This window comes from Epargyreus clarus, unplaced genomic scaffold (genome assembly GCF_041222505.1).
Source record: "Epargyreus clarus isolate Ecla_fem2 unplaced genomic scaffold, WU_Ecla_fem_2.2 ptg000026l, whole genome shotgun sequence".
In the NCBI taxonomy this organism is placed as follows: domain Eukaryota; kingdom Metazoa; phylum Arthropoda; class Insecta; order Lepidoptera; family Hesperiidae; genus Epargyreus; species Epargyreus clarus.
This window is the reverse complement of record NW_027332233.1, coordinates 7,352,570-7,376,997: the sequence shown is the minus strand read 5'-3', so window position 1 is coordinate 7,376,997 and position 24,428 is coordinate 7,352,570. Positions and strand designations below refer to the sequence as shown.

Genomic DNA, 24,428 nt, shown 5'->3' with positions numbered 1-24,428 from the left:
GACACCTCGCTGCAGAAGTGTTTACCGAAATATTTGATCAATATTGAAGTGAGGCCACGGCCTAGCAAAAGTACGCGTTGCGTTAACCAAAATGATGTAGGTACCAATAAAAGCAACCTATAGGTAAATGTTATCGATAACCCTTTCTAGTTTTGCCACCGATGAAGGTTTAGTTGAAGGCTGTAAAGGTGTTTTATAAATATTCATTTAACAAAAACGTTATTTTTTATCTAATGTGTACGCGGTATAATGTTTACATCTACTTACATGTTTATTACAAACATAACTCATAAAATGATCCGTTTTTTATGTCCTGGTAATGTGAGAAAAACATTATTTTAATTATAAATGTATCTACCTAAGTATTTTAAAATTACAAATATATTTTATCTGTATTCGTAAAAATTTAGTTGTGCTACGATGTCAAACTACTATCTCTAGATTTACTTACTAATATTATCATAAAAGATCATTTTAATTAATATTCTGATGCTAATGCAAATCGAGCATTCGAGAGGTTAGCATCTTATCAGCCTTAAACGGGCGTTAAATTAAACGACTATTTCGAAATTATTTAGCAATAGTTTCATTTATTAAGCGGTCGAAAATGAATACTCATAAAATACTTAATTAAAATTCAAGAGAAAATCGGTTGGGTGAGGTAGATAGGAGCCATTTTTGCTTAATGGACGCTTTGTAATGACGTATGATATTAAAATTGATGTTAGCTATTTGTTTCGATAAACAACCTGACGGTGCAATATTATAAAAAGTTTTGGAAAAGCATTTTGTGGAATTGGATCATCCGACAGCGAAAGTGAGTTATGCATTCGGCTCGCCGCCGGTTGGTGGTCATTTCTAGGGCGTCAACAGTTCCACCAGCGCACAGTGCGAGCGCGAGAGTGTCGATCCCACCACCTACCACTCGCTGCACAGTTTCGGTCCGTCGGGTACGAGCAGACCATCCAGTCTCTGTGTTGCATTGCCACGCGTCTCCACGCAGCGCCCGATTAGAGTAATCTGCGCTGTCTCACGCGGCTTCTGCATATCTAAATATTTTTAATGCACAAACGGGGCCGAAATTTTACGGTTTAATGTTTTATACTTAGTGTACGTGCAGTGAACGTGTGAGTGGCGGTGCGTACGTGAAGTGGCAAGAGGTTGTGTTTGCACAAACCGAGCGAAAGCGGTCGAGCGGGCCGCGGCAACTGGGAGTGCGGATCTGTCTGTGTAGGTGTTTTGCTTATTATGGTGTGTCGCAATGAAAATAAGTGTTAAAATGTCGAAATCTGGTTTATGAGGAGCTCGCGGAACGCACTCATGCGGCTGTAAAACGTACACGCATGCTTATGTAAGCCTGAATCCGTGATAGAACAAGTGAGTATACCTGATGTTTTTTGAAAGTTTTTTAAAGTGGAGAAACCTGTGACCATGCAGGCATGCATACATTAATTTATTTACAATATTTTATGCGCGTTGATACGATATATTATAAGTAGATAAGTAGGTTGCAGCATTATGTGTATCGATAAATTTTAACAATTAAAACATACTTATTATGTATACGTATAAAGTACAATAGGATGAAGATATTAAATGCATTTTGAATAATAATATGTTAATAAACACATGAGGTAAGATAATTAATCTTACTTTGAATTAATCTATGTGGATCAAAGTAAATATTGTCTGAATAGGAATAACAAACGAGAAAGGCTAATGACACCTATTCGGATGCATGCTACACATTTAATGTTATGCGAAACGATTTATTTTTATATACGAGTTCGAGACTTGAGTTGTTTTGGAGATAAAAGTGAGAATCTTTTTAAATAGTTTTCCGGATACTCCGGCGTTGGCTTCGTGCCCGGTAGTCGCACGCTTGTATTTTGTTTACAAATATTACACTACAAGTAGGTAACGTTACTACATAGTTGCTAGTACTTTGAAGACATTAACAAAGGGACGGTTAAACAAAATTACTGAAGTTTAAACATGTAGGGTTCGTTTACGTCTACAGATAGAGAAGGTCGGGCGCGAGCCGTGATAGATAAAAAGTATACTCCTATACAATGTACATTGATGAATCCTTACTCCGACTGACAAGTCTGAGACTTTGTACAGACTTGAATTACATACTCGGTAATCTCAGTATATTGTTTCTATCAGAATCAATGGCGAAAATATAATAATTAAACTTATTATTTACAATTAAGTAAATTTCTTATACGCGTAATTTACTGGTGGCAACCCTGGTCGTTATTGTGTGTATGTAATATGTATGTTCAGTGTATGTCAGGTCCATGTTACAGGATCAAAATAATCTTTAAGTATAAATAAACATTATTGTATAGTCGTTGATTTTGAAAACTTTCTTAAAACATTCATGCATAACGTCGTATCGTAACAATAAGTGTTCTAAATAACTTAAACGATCTCCGTAATAGCTTTTTTGGAAATTAGTTCCCTAATTTAATTCTGATTTATTATTTTACGTAAATGCGCAACTGGTATTTACTCTCCTTTAGGTTCTAAAAGAGTTAATAATAGGTAATTATGCCAGTTTTCGAAGGGCATTAATTCATCGGTTTAATGTTTGGAAATTAAAACGCCATAAATAATTTATTGACAGCCTTTGAATATTGATGTTTGTGCCGGCAATCGTAATTAACTAAGTTTATTGAGTTAATTGTGCTGTGTAGTATTGGTTAAATATTAATGACTGTTTAATTCGATTCAATATAACTTAAATAAAAAAATATATATCTGTAGTATAGAGAATCGCATAAAATACACAAATAATAACTTTTTATTGTATATCACTTATATGAAAGATGGAAATAATAAAAGTAACAGAGAAACATACAAAGGCGGTTTATCGGCTGTAATAATCGTCAACCTGGTTCGATAACCATGGTACAAGTCAAATAAGACTGCAACAAAAATTGGATAGCGGTATACACTATCCATGTTTATACTGCTCATTTGGCTTATCGCTTATAAGTTAACAAAACCTTTAAGGTCTTCGTTTCAATATAGCACTCAATCTCCACTTTTGAAACAAGTACACATTGTTTTCCAATATATTTATACCAATACCCAATACATACTCACGTGACCGCCATTGAATACCAAATTATTACAATTAAGAGTCAGTGCCAATTAAAACACGAAAAATATGTATTCGTGCTCGTACCGAATTAGGAAACCCAAAATAGCGAAACATGAGTGAGTCGGTCGCGAGATCACAATTTCGGTCATAGATCGAGGCCAACATCGTAAGCCGGAATGGCGGAGTCTTCCGCCACCGGCAACGAGGTCGACAAAGTCACCATTACCTCTTTCACTGAGTAACTGCGATATACTGAGTAACTATATGTTTTAAATTGACAGGTGATCGTAGCGGGTATTTTGAAAACTTTCTTTTGATTCCTTTTTTAGGAGTTTGTAGGGGATACGTGCTTTTAAGGATTATTAGGATTCCTATTCTATTAGGATTCAAGTATGGGCTGGAAAGAATTAAAGAAGGAAATAGAATTTTAAAAATCCAAAAAAAATATATAGTTTGTGCTTTTTGTAAGATAAGCAATTTTTTCAGTTCCATGCTGGTTTGATTTTAGCTAGCGAAAAAATACATTAGTTTTTTGAAATTTTCTTTTCAAAGATATCACGAAATACGTACTTATTGTTGCAGCGCCAGTAAAACGAACGTGTGTGTCGTCACTGGTGGTTTGATAGAATTTTCAGTATTTATATTCATAACTAACTAACGATAGCTGTTTTTATATGTTACTAGCTGACCCGGCAAACGTTGTGTTGCTATATAAATAAAAAAACGTTAAGGGTGAACAACCTTGATCACAGGGGTATGAAAAATAGATAGTAGCCGATTCTCGACCTACTGATATGCATATTAGGAGATGTTTCATTTTCGGCCATCTCATGTACACTATATCTAAAAAACACGAATAATTTGTATAATTGAAGAAAAGTACACATATATTTTGATAACGTAAAGTATTCCTGTTTAAAAATATTTAAAATAAGCATTCCTCATTGAAATATTAAATATGGCGGAATACTGTCAATGTCAAGTTTTCAAACCTGTCGATGTCGGTCAGGGAACCTATGTGTACCCCACACATAGGATACTATACTCTTTGGATGTCGGTAATTCTGTATTTCGCTGTTTTTGTCGTAAAGTTATTGTTACCTTAGTACTTTACAACCTGGCTTTTGTTTTGGGTATCCCGTCATTATTTCTGAATTCAATTAATTATTTATAATAATTATAACAAAACCACCTTTTAAATAGTATCTGGTTTAATAGATGTAAGTGACATGTCAAATTAAAAAAGAAGAAGTTGTCAATTTGATATGTGTAAAAGTAAGCGTTGAATAAATATGTACTGATGAGAAGATTCCATTTTAATCCTGAATATGTTTCTACTCTGTGCTGCTTACGATTTTGGACTGATTCTACCTTACTTGTTTGTGTTGACAAGGATTCAATATCATCAGGTAAAATATACATCTGTTAGTTGTATTAATCGTGAAATAATCGTTAATAATTTTAAACTAGAGAGGCTAATCTTTTTACATTTCTCTTTTTTTAGATAATTACATTAGCAAGACAAGAACATTCTTGGGATGACAAAATAATCAGTTATTATTGCAACTGCATCGCTGGGAAACAAACCGTACTCGTAGGTAGTTGCGCTCACATTATGACCATTGTTTGATGTTTGGGCTGAGCTCGTCACAGGATATTACAGAACCTGCTACATGATTGGATGAAAATATTGATAAGGGAAGATATTGAAAATGAATAAATAATGTATCTAAGTGAAGAATAAGTAAAATATTATCAAATGTGTACTTAAAGTTGTTTTAATTACACACTTAAATGTTTTAACTAAAATAAATTGGTATAGAAGTACATATTTTGGTATGTTTGTTTTAAGTCAAGATTTATGAAAGTAAATATAATTAATGTTTATCAAATATAGGCATTGTTTCTCAATACATACAATACAATATTTATATATCTACGCCCATTCGCATAAAAAATATATTAAAAAGTATATAATGTATATAGTAAGTTAAAATAGAATGACAGATGACATTATTACTGTAATCACTACCGCCATGATGTTTTTCCACTGTTGTGTTGCAAGTTTAAGTGTAAATTATTGTTTTTTAACAATTATACGAACATTATTTGAAGAAAATGAACCCCTTCGAATTGTTCTTTGCAAGTTTTCTTGGTTTTTAGTATAGTGTACAAAAGGTGGCCGGGAGCCCATACATTTTGAAACATCTCCTTTGGTGAAAACCGGTAAAGCCGTTTCGGAGGAGTACGGTAACTAACATTGTGACACGAGAATTTTATATATAAGATAAAACAAGCGAAAGGTTCTTTTTCTTACCATAAGTTCAATAGTGGATAGAGATCTACTCCACATATAGTCTGATTCATAATTAGGTGTCCAAAATGTAAACAAAGAAATGTCATTGTCAAAATTCAATGACAGGTATTGCAAACCTTAACAAATTAACAAGAAACGAAAATTTTCACAAAATTCAACATGAAACAAAAACTTAATAACTGCACACAGTTAAAAAAACGCGCTATGAAAACTAGAAAAAAATCGAGTTCGATCACGATCACGAATATGAATAATATCAACTACGAAACTTGAAAATGGCGGTATAAAAAATGTTTTGGATGCCGATTGTGTGACCATTATCACAATTTCATTTTCTCTCATAAATCTTGTTTTTTATTATTATTACTGTATGAAATGAAATTGAGTTAATATAAATATTGGAAAATGTGAATTGATTTTAATTTATTTAGATTATTATTTTATTATCGATGTATTAATTTAATATTGTCAAAAATAAGAAATTGCCATTTGACACATATTTTATTGATAGGTCAACACCTTTGTTTACATTTTGGACACCTAATTATGAATCGGACTAATAACATAAAATCATTTCAAAGTTTCGAGAAATTCCTATTTCTGTACTAACTGCACTAACGGATATCCGTTTCGGACGGGCTCGACGATGAATGAACTATTAGATATCTCTTTTCCGCCCACAGAAAAATAGAATTAGTCACATTGTTTAATGGAAGCGTTATGTCAGATTTCATTACTGTGAAATAGTAGGACTTTACCTATCTACCGAGTAGAAATTCTAGTCACATTTTTATCCAAACCCAAATAGAACTGCTGACAAAAAGGGACTCCTGCCCTTGAAGTTAATTATATATACGTTACTTTACTTGCGTTACTACTTTTGAAATTTAAGTTAGAACATTGTAGGTATAAACCATATTCAGTAAAAAATAACTTAAAACTTCCCTTAAGGCGAAAGTAAATATGAAAAGACTTCTACGTATTATAGAAGTACTTACTTTGGTATATTTTTTCAATAATGTAGCGACATTATTGGAAAAATATACCAAATTCCTTTGACCTTTTAATAGAATACCGTTATTAAAAAGTCTTATACGTTTTATGCGTAAGGTAACATGGCATAACATTAAAACCCTATTAAGTACTGAAAGACATTAACATTTTACAACCCCACCGTGGTAGCGAAATTTGATTACACGTGAATTCCATCACGAGGAAGCTCGTTCGAAGGTTAACCTTATAAAAATTTATGTACGAACTTTAGAGGCAATAAGGGTTGAAATGGCCGCGGCGTGAATACCCGTAAATATGAGTTTACATAATGAAGAACAGTTGCTTTTCTATTTATGTATTTGTTGATTTTATTGTAGGAATGGTAACGTATTTTTGGTTTATTCCGGAAATCCCCACCGAGAAATCCCCACCAGTGGGGATTGTTATTTTTTTTTCCAAAAATCCCCACTAATAAAACTAACTCAGCTTAGTGGGGATTTTTGGAAAAAGAACTAACAATCCCCACCAGGATTTATAGTTTCAAAATTAATAAAAAAATCGTTAATCGTTTAATTAGATCTTTAAGTAATCATGTCAATATTATAATCATCTTTTATTATAAATTGTTTACATTGAAACGATAATGCAGCTATATCGAAAGCTCTTCAAAAAAGGTGCAAAAAGAGCTCTCCTTCATAGCCGGCGATGCATTGGCGACTCCTCTGGTGTTGCAAATGTCCATAGGCGACGTTAACTACTTTCCATCAGGTAGCACGTCTGCTTTATGACGACCTGGCGAGGTCCAAATATAAAAAAAAAAATTACAACAATTAAATGGATAAAAAATATTTCAACATTTTACATCGTCGTCAATTTATCTCATTTTTTCCAAAAAATGTGGCACTGTAATGTTGCCATGGATTAACTCCTGTTGAGCATTTAATATAAATTGGTCATTTTCTTTGCTTCTTGGTGATCGCGGGTTCCGACGGCGACTCTCCGGTACGGTATTTCCGGAAGTAATTGTTAGAGGTTGCTTTTTTCACTATACAAATGCCATTTGGAAAAAGGGGCGAGAATTAAATTTGACAAAATCCAAAATTTTGAAGAGGCAAATTGAACTGGCTGCAGTACTACCACTGTTACCGGAAAATCAAATTATGGAAGGCTGGTTCTATGTTGCCAGTCAAAGCCCAGACAATCAAAACAGTGAACGTTTTCGCCGGTATATGTTGAGCCAATGGATAAAAGACGATTTCATTAAAGTAATATGTGTTTACGGAGAGAGACATAGAACCACAAACTTTTTAGAAGGTTGGCATAAAAAGCTTAATGCAGCTATATCGAAGAAAAATCCAAGTTTACTGAAACTACTACATTATTTATATGAAGACGCTTTGTTCTTTGAAAGAAGTGCTAACGAGAGTCGCCGTCGGAACCCGCGATCACCAAGAAGCAAAGAAAATGACCAATTTATATTAAATGCTCAACAGGAGTTAATCCATGGCAACATTACAGTGCCACATTTTTTGGAAAAAATGAGATAAATTGACGACGATGTAAAATGTTGAAATATTTTTTATCCATTTAATTGTTGTAATTTTTTTTTTTTTATATTTGGACCTCGCCAGGTCGTCATAAAGCAGACGTGCTACCTGATGGAAAGTAGTTAACGTCGCCTATGGACATTTGCAACACCAGAGGAGTCGCCAATGCATCGCCGGCTATGAAGGAGAGCTCTTTTTGCACCTTTTTTGAAGAGCTTTCGATATAGCTGCATTATCGTTTCAATGTAAACAATTTATAATAAAAGATGATTATAATATTGACATGATTACTTAAAGATCTAATTAAACGATTAACGATTTTTTTATTAATTTTGAAACTATAAATCCTGGTGGGGATTGTTAGTTCTTTTTCCAAAAATCCCCACTAAGCTGAGTTAGTTTTATTAGTGGGGACTTTTGGAAAAAAAAATAACAATCCCCACTGGTGGGGATTTCTCGGTGGGGATTTCCGGAATAAACCGTATTTTTCTACCTTGTTTCGACTTTATCTTTTATATAAAATTCTCGTGTCACAGCATTAGTTACCATACTCCTCCGAAACGGCTTTACTGATTTTCACTAATTTTATATGCATACACGAGAATTTGATATATAAGATAACAATAGAGACATAAAAACAGTTATTTTGATATTACGAACATTAACGTAAATAGTATGTACGTTAAAGTTCACGTAGCATGTATGTAGTTTCCTTTATGTATATACATTATATAATATTATATAATTGTATGGCAAGTTTAGCTTAATCACGACCATGTATCTGGAGGTTTGCCTTGAAGCCTAGACAAGCTTTTTTATAGTAATTAAAAATTGTTGTTACGTTTGCGACGCCATGTAAGGAACTCTACATATATTAGGATGTTCTAAAGTGAAGTCTTAGCATATAGACAGTTTTAAAAATTAATATTTAAGCCATTCTTATTCTTAGGAGACCTGTCCTCAGCCGCGGGGTTAATGAAGGAGTGATTATTACACCTTTAATTAAAAACGTTCAACCATAGACTAGTAATATGGGGATATGGGGAGGAAAAGTTTCATCAACGTGTTAATTGGTAATAAGTTTTTCTATAATGCATGCCAAACATCAATCAATCCGAGATGGTGTTAGTTTGAAGCTGGATATTTTTTTTTGTATAGAAATCTTGAGAACGTCCGCTTTACAGCCCTACATATTTAATCTCTTTGAATCAAATAGTATAAGATATTCAGTAAAATGTGTCACCGCCCTTTAAAATACATTGAATGCAACGTTTGTGAGTGTACAATTTCATATAGCGATAAGATAGTGTACCAGGATCCGGACGTGGTATCGTGCCTACGGGCCAGACGATACCGGGTCGCGTTATCGCCAGCTCAGCCTTAACCCCGGGCAACGTTACCACATCTGCCGAATAAACACTTTAAATTACGGATTAGCGTGAGGCCGTGTACTCGTTTGCATATGCACGGCGGATGGAGGTACTTTGTGTGTAAGCTGTTATTAGTGATTTTTTTTATTGCACTTTGTTTAGTTAGGTAGTTATAAGAAGCCTACGTATTTATTACATACGTAAAGAATTAAGTTTCTTAAGAACTATTTACAGCAAAGTAAAAGTTACATAAAAGTACCTAAATTACAAGAAATATACGTATAAAATAAATTTAACTTATTCGAATATTTTAACTATATACTCTAATACCGGACAATTATATTTGCGCATGTCTTGTAAGAAAAAAAAAAATATCTATGTAAAATTCTCCGTGGTCTAAAATTAAATAACGCCTCTGTCAATTTGCAAATAATAAATTTGAAGCAGTTTAATTCTTTTTTATCTTTGAGCCTAACGATAAAGCAGACGTACTACCTGATGGAAAGTAGTCAAAGTCGCCTATGGACATTTGCAACACCAGAGGAGTCGCCCATGCATCGCCGGCTTTGAAGGAGAGCGTGCAACTTACCGAACTTGGGAGGACTGCCACTAGTCCAGTTCACGTGGATAGACCTTCATCCTTCGGCGAGTGGTGCGATGAAGGAATGGTGATGTAGGCACCAGGTAAAATAGTTCCTCGAAACACTTTACTTAAGTCATTCAATTTAAGCAGAATCTGTTGCTAACTCTATGTTGCTAAGAGATTATTATATTGTATAAAGTGATTAGATGCTAATTATGAATAAGTACATTGTCAGTTGATAATAACAGAATGACGATACAATTTGTAACGCGTAGTGTAACATTACCTAGAGTCGCGTTTTTACACTTTGATAAGATAAAGTGCAAAACCAGTTATGTTACTGTTAATTACATGTTGCAAGTAGTAAGGTAGTTTTCTAAGACATTAAACATATGTCGAAGGTGGTTCATAATATGAGAGTTAGTTTGGGAGGAAGGCCATCCGAATATGCTATCTGATGAAAGGCTACAATTATTAATAATGGCGCAGAAAACTTTACAAAAAGATCAAGATATAGTAAAAAAGAAAGATAAAAGAAACAGAAAGAGAGAGAGAAAAAGAGAAAAAGAAAATTACGTGAAGGAAGTTAAAAAAGATAGAATAGGAAAAATAGTGAGAATAGAAATGAATTATTCTGTGTACTTAATTAAAGAAAAGAAAAATATCAAATTATACTTATACTCCTTTGCATATTTTTTTCGTAGTACCTCAAGAAGGGCATCTCAAAAGTCCAGTCGAATTGGATCGTGAATTAAATGGAAATAAAAAGAGTGATTAGGAGAAAAAGGCAGAGCAAATATTTTTATTATGTCGTCCGTGATAATTAAGATAATTATGACGCCAGCAACAAGGCGACTAATCGCCGTAATGGTGCAAAAAATTTTACCTATTTCTCAGACGTCACACGTAAATTAGAGATACGGATATAATTGCCCGCCTATCTACAGTTCACACATTGCTCGCGTCATTACATCCATATTCAAACTAACTTTAGTTCCATGAGGTTAGTACATGATTTTAAGAATGAAATTAATTATTTAGCTATCTGTTTTTTATTTGAATTGCACGCTCTATTCTAAATAATCATGATAATATTATAGAAAATACAAAAGTTGCTTTACACGATATTGAAATAAGTATTTTCTTACATTTCTAGTACAATTTGCACTATTAAAGGTTTTTTGCAAGCTTCGGTTGGATTACATTCTTTCATACGTGCGTAGTAAAACAGACGTGTAATCTTGTCTGCAAAGGATGATTTTCTTATCTTATTTTAGATTGATCCATCTAATCTCATCAATTGTAGAGTAATTTCCCTCCAGTAACGTAATTATGCGTTTGTAACTTGTTTTTTATCTAAGTAATTCCCGCAGAATATAATAATTGTAATTGTAACTCATAAATAGTAAGGCAAGTAAGCACACCATAAATGATGAGGTCACATGGATCAGATTGTAATCGCTTCATGGAATAGTAAATTGTTTAATACCACGAGATGAATGTCGTAACTATCTGTAACGTACGTCATTCTAAAAAATATACCGCAATATTTTTTGTTCCATAGAAGTAGCAAACTTGTTTCTTTATTAAATCAGAGCAAATGCGTGGCCATTGCCGCTCATAGATATCAAAACTCCAATAGGATTAGCGTTCTACCTGAGATTGATCAAAGTTGCTAACCATGAGGATTAAATTAAATCGCAGTTGACAACTAAAAATATATAGAAACACGCAGTCGGTTCAGTGTAAAACAATGTAAATGGATATAATAATAATAATATTAATTGTTTATTTTAAGTAACAAAGACTTATTTTTTTAATTACAATTAAAATTTTTAGTTATATTACAATTTTATATGTAGAAAACTGCAATGAGAAATAAATCTACAGTCTACTCTATTGCTTATCATCTTCAGGATGCTGTTGGTGCTATCCCGGACACGGTACATCATGCATCTTTTTCTCATTATGGTGTAAAAACAGTTTAGATGAGCTTCTGCAAACATCCCTGATGCACTACAGTACCTTGGTAGTCCCATCAGCATCTTCAAACCATTATTATATTGAACTCTAAGATAAATTTTACTTATAAACATAACAGTTTCAAATTTAATATCGTAAAATGAAAAACCCAATTTAAAGCTTCAACTCATCTTAATCTTACATTATTTTGATGAATCATTGCTATAAAGTTCCAGGCCAATGGCAAGGTTTTCGGCAGATTCCATTCGAGTGTCAATGTCAAATGTCATTGATTTGACGGAGTCATTAATAATCTGCAGTATGTTTTTGTGACATTGACGCTATAAAACATACAGGAAAATAGACATACAGTTTTTTACTACACCTGTTGGGTGTTATGCTCTAAGCGTTTATTACGTCTACGGCGCAGTTTGACGTAAATAATAAAGCACGAGTTAAAAGGTTTGAATGGAATAAGTAAACAAGATAATTGTTTCTTCGTAAAAATCCTTTTTTATCCATTTAAGCAATTATTGCATTTAAAATATTATTTTAATTTTTAGCAATATGAAGCATGAAGAAGAATATTCACCTACGATATACAGTCGTAGCTACATACGTTAGTTTGTATATTGCAAGGTACGGTCGTCTGTTACTACTTTCAAGATTAGTTTTATCCATTTTCTCTTCTGACTTCTGATTTTGTACTTTTAAAATTACGGTTAAAATACATAACCTTAGGACCTAGCAAGGACTGATATTGACATTATATTATTTACTTTAATAAAATACAAGTTTTTAAATAACTCTGCTCTGGTGACCATGATGACGACATTGATGACTACTCCTGAGAGTGTGCATTCGCTACGACTGGTGCTAAACCAAAGGACTCTACATCTACAAGCCGATTTCATACACGCTACTACTTATCGTCGTTTATAGACACCAAGATCGTTTAAAACTTCAATCTTGTTAAAAAGTTAAATAAAGCCCGATTAAACCAATATTTATGTTATAATATTATTTATTAATTATCTCATTAACGACCTACCAAAGGTATAATTATTAAAAAATTAAAATATCAGATAAATATTTTTTCTTGACGTTAGCTACGAAAGTACGATCATGTGTGACACAAGGATTGCAGTGTGGGATTTTACATTAATACATTTACTAAACTACCATGAATGACAAATTTCAATTTAAACTATTGCTATAACATGAGCTTTGTCTTTGTGAGACCCAAGCAACATATTGTAGCAACAGTTTTAATATATTTTTAAAATTAACTGTTTTTCTATAATATTTTTTTGTAATATATTCTGTAAGCTATACTACACCGACCTTGTTAAGGTTATTTTTGTGACATCATACTTAATAGAATAACAATATTATACAAAGGAAATATTTAAGTTTAACTCTATTGCCCTTCAAAAACATAAATTTGTTTATAGCGTTGCATGACAAAATATACTTAGCACATGATAATTGTTCGGCATATCCAATTATGCCGGTACTCGGCATATTACGGCAATTTCATTGTTCTTTGATAGTATCTTCCTGCCGTTTATAGCATTTTCTTTAAAAAAATAATTTGCTTAATTGAGACATGTAACTTACACAAATTAAAAAGTGATACTGTCATCAAATATGACCTTAGATTACCTACATGATTTAAATAAACTTAAGTAATACTTTTTTGGACTTCATAAATAAAAGTAGCAACATTACAATTTTCCTAGGGTAATATGTGTTTTAATAAATACACTTAAAATATATATATATTTTCATCTACAGATCCTCTTTTATTATATATAATTAATTGTCTTATAACGTAGCAAACAAGCATTTATTTTCCATTAACGAGCCATCGCACCTTATTCGATGTGACATAATATTCTAAGCTTAAAACAAAAACACTTAGCAAAAAGTTTCGTAGTAACGCCAATAAAAACTATAGCAGTTGCTGATTAAGTATATAAAAAAAATATTTAATCAATTCATAATAAATTCTTGCAATATCGAACGTTACAGAATCGCGGCATCTAATAAATAGCTTAGTGCGAAAGGATTTGCGTCAGAGTAATCTAATATGTACCTACGAGTAGGTAACCACTTTTGCATACCGAGCAAAAGGAAACACGTGTAACCTTTGCGGACTTTTAAGATACCTGTCAATTAAAAAATATATTGCAAGACTTTTTATTGAAGTGACAAGCTTAGTTTGTGGGTCATTGACAGGAATTCTTCTCATCTAGTTGAATACTAACTTGACTAACTTAGTCGCGTTTTTCGTTTATATCTGCTTATAAACGAAACACGCAACCTATGCACAACACCTATGCTAAAATCCGTCAAGGGCTTTTGTAGCCCAAAAGCAATGCGAGGCATGCGAAATTAAAAGACATACACACTCAAAGTAATACCCTAAACTGTAAATATACATAACAGACTTAGTTCGTTGGTCAAAGACAGGAGTTTCTTATTATAATTAAAATGAGTACTAATTAAAAAAGATATTTTGACTTAATAACAGACTTATTTCGTTGAATAATGATCGAATTTACCTATTAATAATACTATGTATCTTTAAAAAAATCCTTTTTATTGTAAGAAGTGTCAAGTCGTAAATAGTATAGTATCAATAATTGGCACTTATTTATTAAATGTCATGTGTAAAACCGCATGTAATGTATAAAAACTAATTAATAGATATTTATTATAATTAGCTAGTAAATGCCAATTGCCATTAGTATTATCCTATTAAACCTGCTTATCTATGTATTTCCTACTGTTAAAATAATAAAACCATAATGGATTTCATTACTTATTTAAAGGAGAAGGAAATACATAATTATTACACATATTATTTTTACATATCTTTCGAAATAGACCAGGGGGCCTACCACTATCTTTTAAAAACCATCATAGTTCAGGAAAGTTTTATTTCCTCTTTAAACAGTAATAAAATATTCCGTCATACACAGTTGAACAAACTTAAACCCTTATTAATTTTTCGCTTATCCATTGTATAAAACTAACTGAAATTGTCATATTTTGCTTAAAACGTTAAATTTCCTGCAAAAAAAGTAAAAGTAAGAAACAATATTGTCTTAAGAGATGGTAGTAAACCCCCAGTTTGCTCCTTTGGGAATTGACGGAAACAGGAAAGACAAAGAGAACAATATTTATTATTTATCATAGTAGGTACCACTGTATTTACGGTACAATCTATAAATCCAAATAGAAAAATATAATAAACAAATAACGCTTTCTACACTCATAGGCCTATACTAGGTTTTTTTCCTGTGTCGTGGTCATGAACACACACAAAGACAACACACATACAGCCAGACCCGCAACAGAAATCTAAATTATTTTTTCATCTGGTCAAGATTGTACCCGGAATCCACTGCGTGTCAGACCGGTATGATGACCGCTTTGCTACGCGGATTACTAAAAAAATCTTAGCCGAAGTTGATCAAAAACTTGGAATGCCTTATTTAATTACAATGTATTTTCCGTGTATCCGAGAGGAAGTCTAAGTGTTATCATTATATCATTATATCAATCAGGGCCCCTAGCGGATTATATCCGAACTTGGAAATAGTATGGGCCAATACGTAAACAAATACCAAAACAGTCATATTTGTCAAAACGTAAAAACTCATGGTAAGGGTACAGTGTCCATTTATATATTGGTATAAAGCATTGGCGTAGCATTAATGTCGCCGTGCTACGCTCGACTCTACCTTTACCTTTTAACCTTTTAACTCATCGAGGAATTATGAAACGATGTACAACGATTTCATAATTTTAGTGGTATATTTCCGCCTTGTGTTATTTAATATAAATCAATTATAAAAAGGGAATTTACAATTTGTCATTGTTATTTTCCATAAATTATCTTTTCAGGATAAACTGTAGTATATTATTTATATTTGTGGAAACATGAAGGCTAATTATAAAGCCACTTCTGGTAAATAGAAACTGACAATACATTTCGGGACTTCCGCTACTTCGTCGTATTGTCTTGTTATCTATTAGTAACCGGTTATGAAAAGGAAATCTTGCGATCTGTCGGTGTGCCCGCATATAAATTTCCCCCTGTTATCTCCACGAAGACGATGCGAGCGTAAAGGAAAACACTATTTGGCGGTAACGCGCCTCGTGTGTGCAATCTGCTCGGGTGGTTTCGGAGCGCTTCGTTGAAAATCAGCAGCCGTGGTATCGGAACGTCGTAAGAGCCGGTGGACGGTCGGAGCGGCGCGCGGCGAAACGGCTCCGAGTAGTCGCAGTATCGCAGGCAGCTGGTCGCCGACCGACGCGTGCCGCGAACGCTCCGCACGTAATCGCGCCGTCTCCGTCATCACTGTAAACAAATCATAATCGTATGACAGAAACCAGTCGGTTATTTAATGTAAATCGCTGACCGGACCGTCTTATGCATTAAAAACACAACTTTCTTGGAAAATCTCACTGTTACCGCCGAATCGAGGCGGCCGGCTGCGGTGATTTTGAAGTTTACGTCAGGTTAGAAGGTGTATTTTGGTGTAGTTCGGTGTTCGAGTGAAAGGAGCTCGCTTGTACCACCGCCTGTGTTTATTCCGTGTTACCGCTGATCTTCGGTCAACAGCGCGAAGTGGGACGTGTCTCCTGTGGACGTAACATAACATGTTGAACGTTAAGTGGCAGTGAGTGCAAAGGCGATGATGATTGAATGTCATTAGCGTCTCGCCGGCCAGCGTCCGAGTCCACATCGTCTGATCCAACGTACATGAACGAGTAGTGGAGGTAGCCAATCAAATTTTTACCGCTCTAGTTGTAATTACCATTCTAGTTAATGTACTTGGCAGAATTAGAAACCTGTTGAATCCAGATCCATATGACTAAAGTTAAGTTTAAGAAAGTCGCGACCTCGTTGCATAATGCTGAATATGATATGTTGTCACCAACACGTTTAGGTAATTTTGTAGGTAGTTAAAATTTTTCTTCATTTGCATGATTCAATTTAATTTAATTCAATTAAAATTTTAACACGATCAGATTTTGTGCAATGATACACAAACTAATCTACAGTTGAACACATTTTTGAAGAAAAAACTGTGGGTACTCCTAAACATATTGGAATGCAATTAATTAAGTTCAACGTAGATCATTTTTAGATTTTTCTTGGCACGTGTCGCTCCTTTTTTCTGAGCACTGTGGAAACACGTTTAAATAAAACAACAAAGAAATGGATTAAACCGAGCAACACAGATTTATCTCCGGCTGACCTATACACTACAGATAGTTACTAATTCACTATATTTAACCGTTTTTATGGTTCATCTTGCTAATCTCGACCTATCTCGAGAGTGATTATTGGTGTAGGTGGTTCGCACAATGACGCTCATTGTCTGATGCATATGAATGTAAGCTTTGATTGAAAAAGGACTACATACAACTTCATTACCACCAAATATCACCAAACTTCTGAACGAACTTATGGTAAAGATACCTGAAAATTCTGAAAAGGGTTATTCAAAGTTTGCGACTGCATTGATGACCCTTCGACAATTGTAATCGACGATGACACTAACGTTAGGTTCGTCATATCACACATATTTTCAGTAAAGCCCTACTATCTTCATATACATGACATGGGACTCTTCAAAAAAGGTGTAAAAAGAGTTCTCTTCCAAAGCCGGCGATGCATTGGCGACACCTCTAGTGTTGCAAATGTCCATAGGCGACGGTGACTGCTTTCCATCAGGTAGCCCGTCTGCCTCATCGTTTAGGTATAATCATAAAAAATCATACAGAATGTAGATTTTAAATCCAATGTTCTGCCAAAGTATAAAATGAAACTCATATCGCATGTAATGATATTATCAACAATGTCAGCAGTAAGGCAACCACAAACGATATACTGATTTCTGATATGAATGCTAATGGAGATATACCTTTAGGTGGAAATGACTCAGCTTATCTGTACATATTATATCTATTTCCTATATTCAAACTTTATGCTGAAACTGTCAACATCTTAACATGAAAGAAGGATCCTACTCATTTCTAGACTCTAAACAATTTGTTTAAAACGTCCATAGGTATATTCTGCCGGTCAAGTGTACAAATAGCCAACGCACAGTCGATCAATCAATTGAGCGAGGAACAGACGGCAAACAATTGGCAGGCGGTAAATAAACGTCCGCCGGCCGAAAACAATTTAAATGAAAGCTTTTATGGGGCTCCTACTTGTTTATCTTACTACTATACTAGTACTTGTGTTTTATGTCGGTAACTTATTAGACATCAGGATCAAGGTTTTTAACAACATCAAATTCAAGGTTGAATAGGCTCAACTGAAACTCTTTTAACTTTTAACGTTTTAATTGTTTTGAAGTAGACCCTTTGTGGTTCGAATCCGGCGGCGCCACCACCACACCTATTTCTTTCTAATAACAGCAGTGATAAGCACTGCTGTGTTCTGGTTTGAAGGGTGTGACATACATACAGAGGAGACATACTGTTCCGAGGGTTTCCAGCTTAGTCCTCAGGGGTAGCGGCGCATCTATGGCCGACCTCAAGTAAGAATATCTAATCCACCCCAATACAGAAGTCCATGGGCTATAGTGGCCACGTACTGCGTGCTCGTCTGCTACTCCTATATTAAAAAAAAGTGTGTACTCAGTCACAAATGCTGGGCATGTATTTTTATAAATTTGAAAATTTAACGCTCAATGTTATCGAACCGCTCAAAAGGCGTCCGGCACGGCTCAATAACTGCTACACAATGATAACAATCGGGACCGGCAGCTTATCGGCCTTTCTGAAACTAAATGTAGTCACTAGAGTTCGGTCATCCAAAATCTACAATTTGCTCGATGAGAACCATCTTCGTCTTTATACATTACTTATGATTTACAAAAGCCGCGAGGCTGTTCGATAAAGTTATTTCTATTTATATTCGTTGTTTTAGGAATTGAATCTAATACAATATATTATGTATATAGATTTCACCCGATAAGTTCATTATTATTACCCCCTACTGCAGGGAGAATGATATGAATTTTTGACCAAAAATTACTGGTAAAGAAATTGGTATTTTAGAAATGTAATGTTAGAAGTTAATTTGGCTATCATTTAGCCTAGCCTAGCATCCTAACTTCTAAATAAATAAACCTATAAGAAATGCAGTGTTTTCTTAATCATGTTTGGTTCAGTCTCAGTGAAATCATAGTAAAGTTTACTCATAATCATAGTAAGACCAGTAAGACCAGACCAGTTTGGATCTTTTTAAACATTCATGAAAGTTTTAATTAAAAGAGGCTTTTACTTGTACCGAATGTAATTACATTCCTATTTGTGTTCTAAGTGCGCTCGCTTTAGCCAAGTGTGACCATAAATTACATGTTTTACATCTTTATGAAGTCACGAAGGGATTAAATTAGTTGGGACTTCTTTATGGAAAAATTAGGTTACTGGAGTTTCTATTTAAGCCCTTTTTGTCACGTTTGTTCGGACTTGTCCTACTAGACCTTGGAGGGGTATGCGTCGGCTTTTAAAACAGAATTTAATTATTTCGCTAATGGTGTCGTTTCAATTTCAATTTGGAATTTGAAATCGAATTTGCCTTTCGTCGCCAATGAGTCAAAATTTCTTTATATTGAAGTTTTATAGAAAATTAAGCAGTTTGTCAAATCGTTCAGAACGTTGTTATACGAAATGGACGCTCTCAATTAATTTGGTAATTTGATTTGAAAGCACAATAACTTTATTTGTTTATGTGATAAATAACATCGCCCAATCTGGACTAAAAAATACACGTGACGAATAGATAACCTCTCTCCTTTGGGAAGTCCGGTAAAATTAGACTAGATTAATTTGCAATGGGATTGAATATGGATTGGTGGATGAAAATTACTTATGCTCAATTGCTCATATAAAAGCTCATTTTGATTTTACATTTATAAGCTGGCATTTTTTATTAACGAAAATGAAGAAATATGTAAATAAAGATAAACATATTGTTGGAAGTACCTACATCAACATGACACAGTAATACAACAGAATAGAATACGGTATGTGCTTGTATTTACATATAATAAAAGTTATAGGTTTAAAACAAAGAAGTTGGTTAATATGTTATCAGTTAAATATGACTTTTAAGACTTGTTTACTTTTCTAAGATATATTAGTTTACTTTATTATACTGTAAAAAATAACAGGTACTATCGGTGACAAAAAAGATCATGACCGTGAGTTTGTAAAGAATTCTCAAAACAAATAATTACAATACATATTTATTATGATAACTTATTATAATAAAGGAAAAAAAGAATGCGAGCAAACCCAAAATTAAGTTACCACGAACATTATAATAATATTAATTAAACTGCCATTCATAATACCATAATTTTGAACGATGATACAATATTTTACGTTATTGAAAACAAGAAATAAAAACCAACCGATGAATGAAAAAATAACTCGTGTAAAAACCAGTTTTAATATAGCAAGGTTAAGGTTTAAAATTACTGTTGTTTTAAATTATTTAGTAGAATAATAACCACTCCTTTTTTCAACAGTGTAACTTGTACAGTGTAACAGATGAATGAACAATGCATCAATTACATGTTTTATTATTTCAAAGCAACGGTATCACATCAGTTTGAAAATAGAAGAACTCTATAATATTAGTGCAATTGTAGCCAATTAACAGGGTTTCCAAAATTACTCTAGAGATGCTAAGTATAGACAATAACGAAATAAACGGGTTTCAAAAATATATCAATTGCGGCTTTTGGCACCATCTAGCTGCTAGCATAGCACATCTTTCATAGCGTCTGCAATATATAAACGTATGTTAAGACGAATTTCCTGTGAATTAATATGTGTACGTGATATTACAATATTGGACGTATGAAATATTGTTGCAGCAAACAAAATATTTAACGCGTTCAAAGAACGTTTCACGTATATTATGTTTTGGTACTCCTTTTTATTTAAAAGTTGAGAACCAAAGTTAAACAGTCTGTTATGAAACATGATATAAATAAACGAGAAGAAATAAATTCAGCTTTAATTACTTTATGACTGTGGTGCGACTTCTGAATTTCAAATATGAGTAAAAATCCGCAACGTCATGTTTGTAAAGATAAAATAATCAAAGGTTCATTGAATGTGATTACATATGCTTATAGAAGAATTGAAGGTTTCTTAAGTGTTAAGCTTTATTACTTCCTCTGGGCTACAGCGAAGTCACGGTAATTTTATTAATTAGTTACACATACAAAAGACTAGCTTTTCTCTTTTATTTCTCAACTAACTTTCTTTGTTTTTCGTAAGGATTGACAAACTTTATTGATATCGATAGGTAAACTTGTAAAAATCATGTTTTTTTTTGTCGAATTTCTAACCTAACCTAACCTAACAGTTTGAATAAGCAACTTTAGAAAATTAAGATTCTGCACTACTTCTAACTGGTCCTTTTATCTATCTTTTATCTTAGAGCTTCGAAACAGAAATAATTAATAAAAGGATATGAAAATGAATTTTAGTTTCTTTTGTTATTTATTGCGTTGATTCTTAAAATTATTTGTGTGTTTGAGATTAACTTACCTATAGAACAAACTCAGAGATAACAAGATTACATATTATCACTAACTCTTTCATTATAATCATTACATTCATATTAGACACAAAAAAGGTAGTATAAAACAAAAAGTAGGTATACACATATACCTATCTTTAATAATGATTCAATTATAATTATGATAATGTTGAATATATGTATGTTAATTTTAAATAGTGTTAGTGTTTCTTTATGGTTGAGTTTCGTAAGCGTGAATATTTTTGTTTTTCCACTTCTATATATTACTCGTATATAATCACACATTACCCAAAACAGCTCAAAGTTTTTTTTTCGAATAAATGAAATCGTTCGTATGGCTATTATTAATTAAGAAAAATAGGGTATCCAACAATTTGACAAGATATACAAAAGCTTTACTGATATCCGATGTAAAATTAAATGTATTCTCCAGGCTTCGCATGTCTGCCTACTTGCGAATCATGAATAAATTCGGAAACGATTCGTTTTCTTAACTGCTTAAAATCTTCCGATACCTATATTCAGTTCTGAGCAACGAAATCCTATTATCAGATGATGCACATCTCCATAATATGCATATTGCGCAACGGAAACAAGATTCATCCGTTTACGTCTCGCGTAATTGGATAGTCGCCTTACGTAAATTTGCCGGCCGCTCGCGCGTAAGGTTTCAGTTTAACTTGTTCAGGCTCAGTTGTAATATGTTGATTGTTTTATTGCGTAATTCTGTATGTAAACACCGGTGAGCATTGAATGTTAAGGTAATGTTGATGTCTAGTTAAGAATTATGGAGCGTTCTGCAACTAAGTGAAGCAGCGTCAGGGACGATCGGAAGTTAGATCGCTGATTGCTAGTCGCAATGTGCTTCAAAAGACACGTTGAATCTCGTCGAAAGCTTTACGGGTGGTTTGAAAACATCTGACACGGATTGGTCACTAACCTAGAGGAACTCTCTATACTAATACGCATTGGAGCGTGGTGGAGAACGCTCCAAACCTCTTGGCTTATACCTAATTATACTATAACTTGGCTTCTAATATTTCTTCTTCTAAAATACAAAATTATAATAATCCGTGCTTGTTAGCATTTACTTTCAGAAAAAAATATATGAGAAGCCTACTTCTTGCTAATATTGAGTTTGATTTGATAAAAACGTGTAATATCATAATGATGAATATTTTCAGAACCTTCTACGGGTATAGAAAAATCCATTATGTAAATATATTTTCAAATATGGACTACATAATCTACCCTTAATCCGGAGATATTTGATCTAATAATAAAGGTTGTACCCCTATACCTTTTATTATTTATTTTCGTAGAATTTACGGGTTGAATCTGTATAAAATAAGCACAAAGGCTCTATTTAAAGAGAGACGATGACGTACACTAATTTGCCTAAACTTCAGTCGACCTCAAACCGAATAGACTGAAATAGTATTATGAAAAACCTTATTAGAATATGATGTGTAAATATGAATTCGTTAACCAACAGTGTTTGGTCGGTGTTGGGTTCTATCCTTGGGAATATCTCATCTTATCTATATCTTATTACTTTTTACGTATAGCATGCGATAGTGAGACTAAGGGCACCTGCATGCATTAATTCGATGCATTGTCTTCGTCGACAGAAAAATATCTATAAAACGATAGGATAAAAGTGGCAATCGCAATCAGAGTCGCCATATAACCCGGCGTCGCTCCCACGTTGTCGGGTACCTTTTGAAGGTTTCGGTTTAAAGAATCTTTATTGTCTTAAGAAATTACAAAATTTCACTTACAAGACAACTTATGCTAACTTATGAATTGGTTTGTTACAGTGAGCGTGCTTATGATATGTTATATATTATATACATATTTATTTATATATTCCCCAAAAGCCATCAGCATTGTTTTGAATTTTTGAATTTTATGTATATTAATGTTGTTTTAAAACTATTAACTAAATTATATATTTATATTTTCCATTACATATTTCATCACTTTCTTTTTAAATATACTTATAGGTTTAATTTCTTTTATATTTTTTGGTAATTTATTGTAAATTTTGGCCCCTTCAAACATTAGGTTTTTAGATCCATATCGAGTTCTAGGGAAAGGTAAGTTAATATTTTCGGCATTTCTCAGTTTTTTATTATGTGTCTGATAGTTTTTGGTGAAGGTTTCCCCCTCGATAACAAAAAAGTATAAAAGTGGCAATCATGCAGACCAGATCCACACGCGGATACAAACTGGCATGACAGGAAAACTACTCTTAGTATCTGTGTTTCTTATTTAAATGTGCTATTTGTAATAAAACGGCCTCAAAATCCATCAAAAACGTCACGACAAAACGACTAAGTTGCTATAATAACGGAAATGCGTTGTTAGAATCGCAGTTAATGCCCTCGATTTCTGTAACGGGAGATTGTAAAGGCTCATTGATTCGGCCAATTTTTCGCATCTTTCAACTCAAAAGAATTTCGAACTAGCAACTTTCGTCATATTTTGATAAATAGTGGGGGAGGTATTTTACGTTTACATACAGAGTCAAGTAAGTGAGCCAAGTAAACGATCAAACGGAAGTAATTTATTAGTTTTATTTGGATAGGAATCGACTTCGGGCTCCTTAAAACGTCAGTTAAGTTCAATGACCATTGTAAGGCATGCCCGGGTGATATGCAAATAAATATTAAATAAATTATAGAACAATTTACAGTTTTTGGTGATCCAAGAACCGGCAGCTGGCAAGTGGCAATACGCTTAGTGTGTTGGCATAGCCGTACATAGCGGAAATGGTGCCAATATCTTCGATAGTGTGACTAAGGTCAGTAACAAGAGTATTTTTAACCATCCTTCATTTAGTCCATATATGAATGTATTACTTATTCAAATGAGGCAATTATGTAATGTCACACAGAATTACGTGAAAACGAAATATATTAAAAAAGATATGCGTGATAAATA

At 33.4% G+C, this 24,428-nt stretch overlaps 1 protein-coding gene across 3 annotated transcripts in view; it reads left to right on the top strand.

Moving 5' to 3' along the window:
* The first annotated feature begins 903 nt into the window (after positions 1 to 903).
* The window catches only part of inaE (inactivation no afterpotential E), a 98,635-nt gene continuing 75,110 nt past the window's right edge, over positions 904 to 24,428 (top strand). For 2 of the 3 annotated variants that reach the window (XM_073087631.1, XM_073087628.1), the window contains exon 1: positions 904 to 1,377. The gene's annotated coding sequence lies outside the window, so the exon portion shown is untranslated. Of the gene's footprint in view, positions 1,378 to 15,600; positions 16,679 to 24,428 lie in introns of those variants that run through there. The other variant, XM_073087630.1, reaches the window with a different exon arrangement.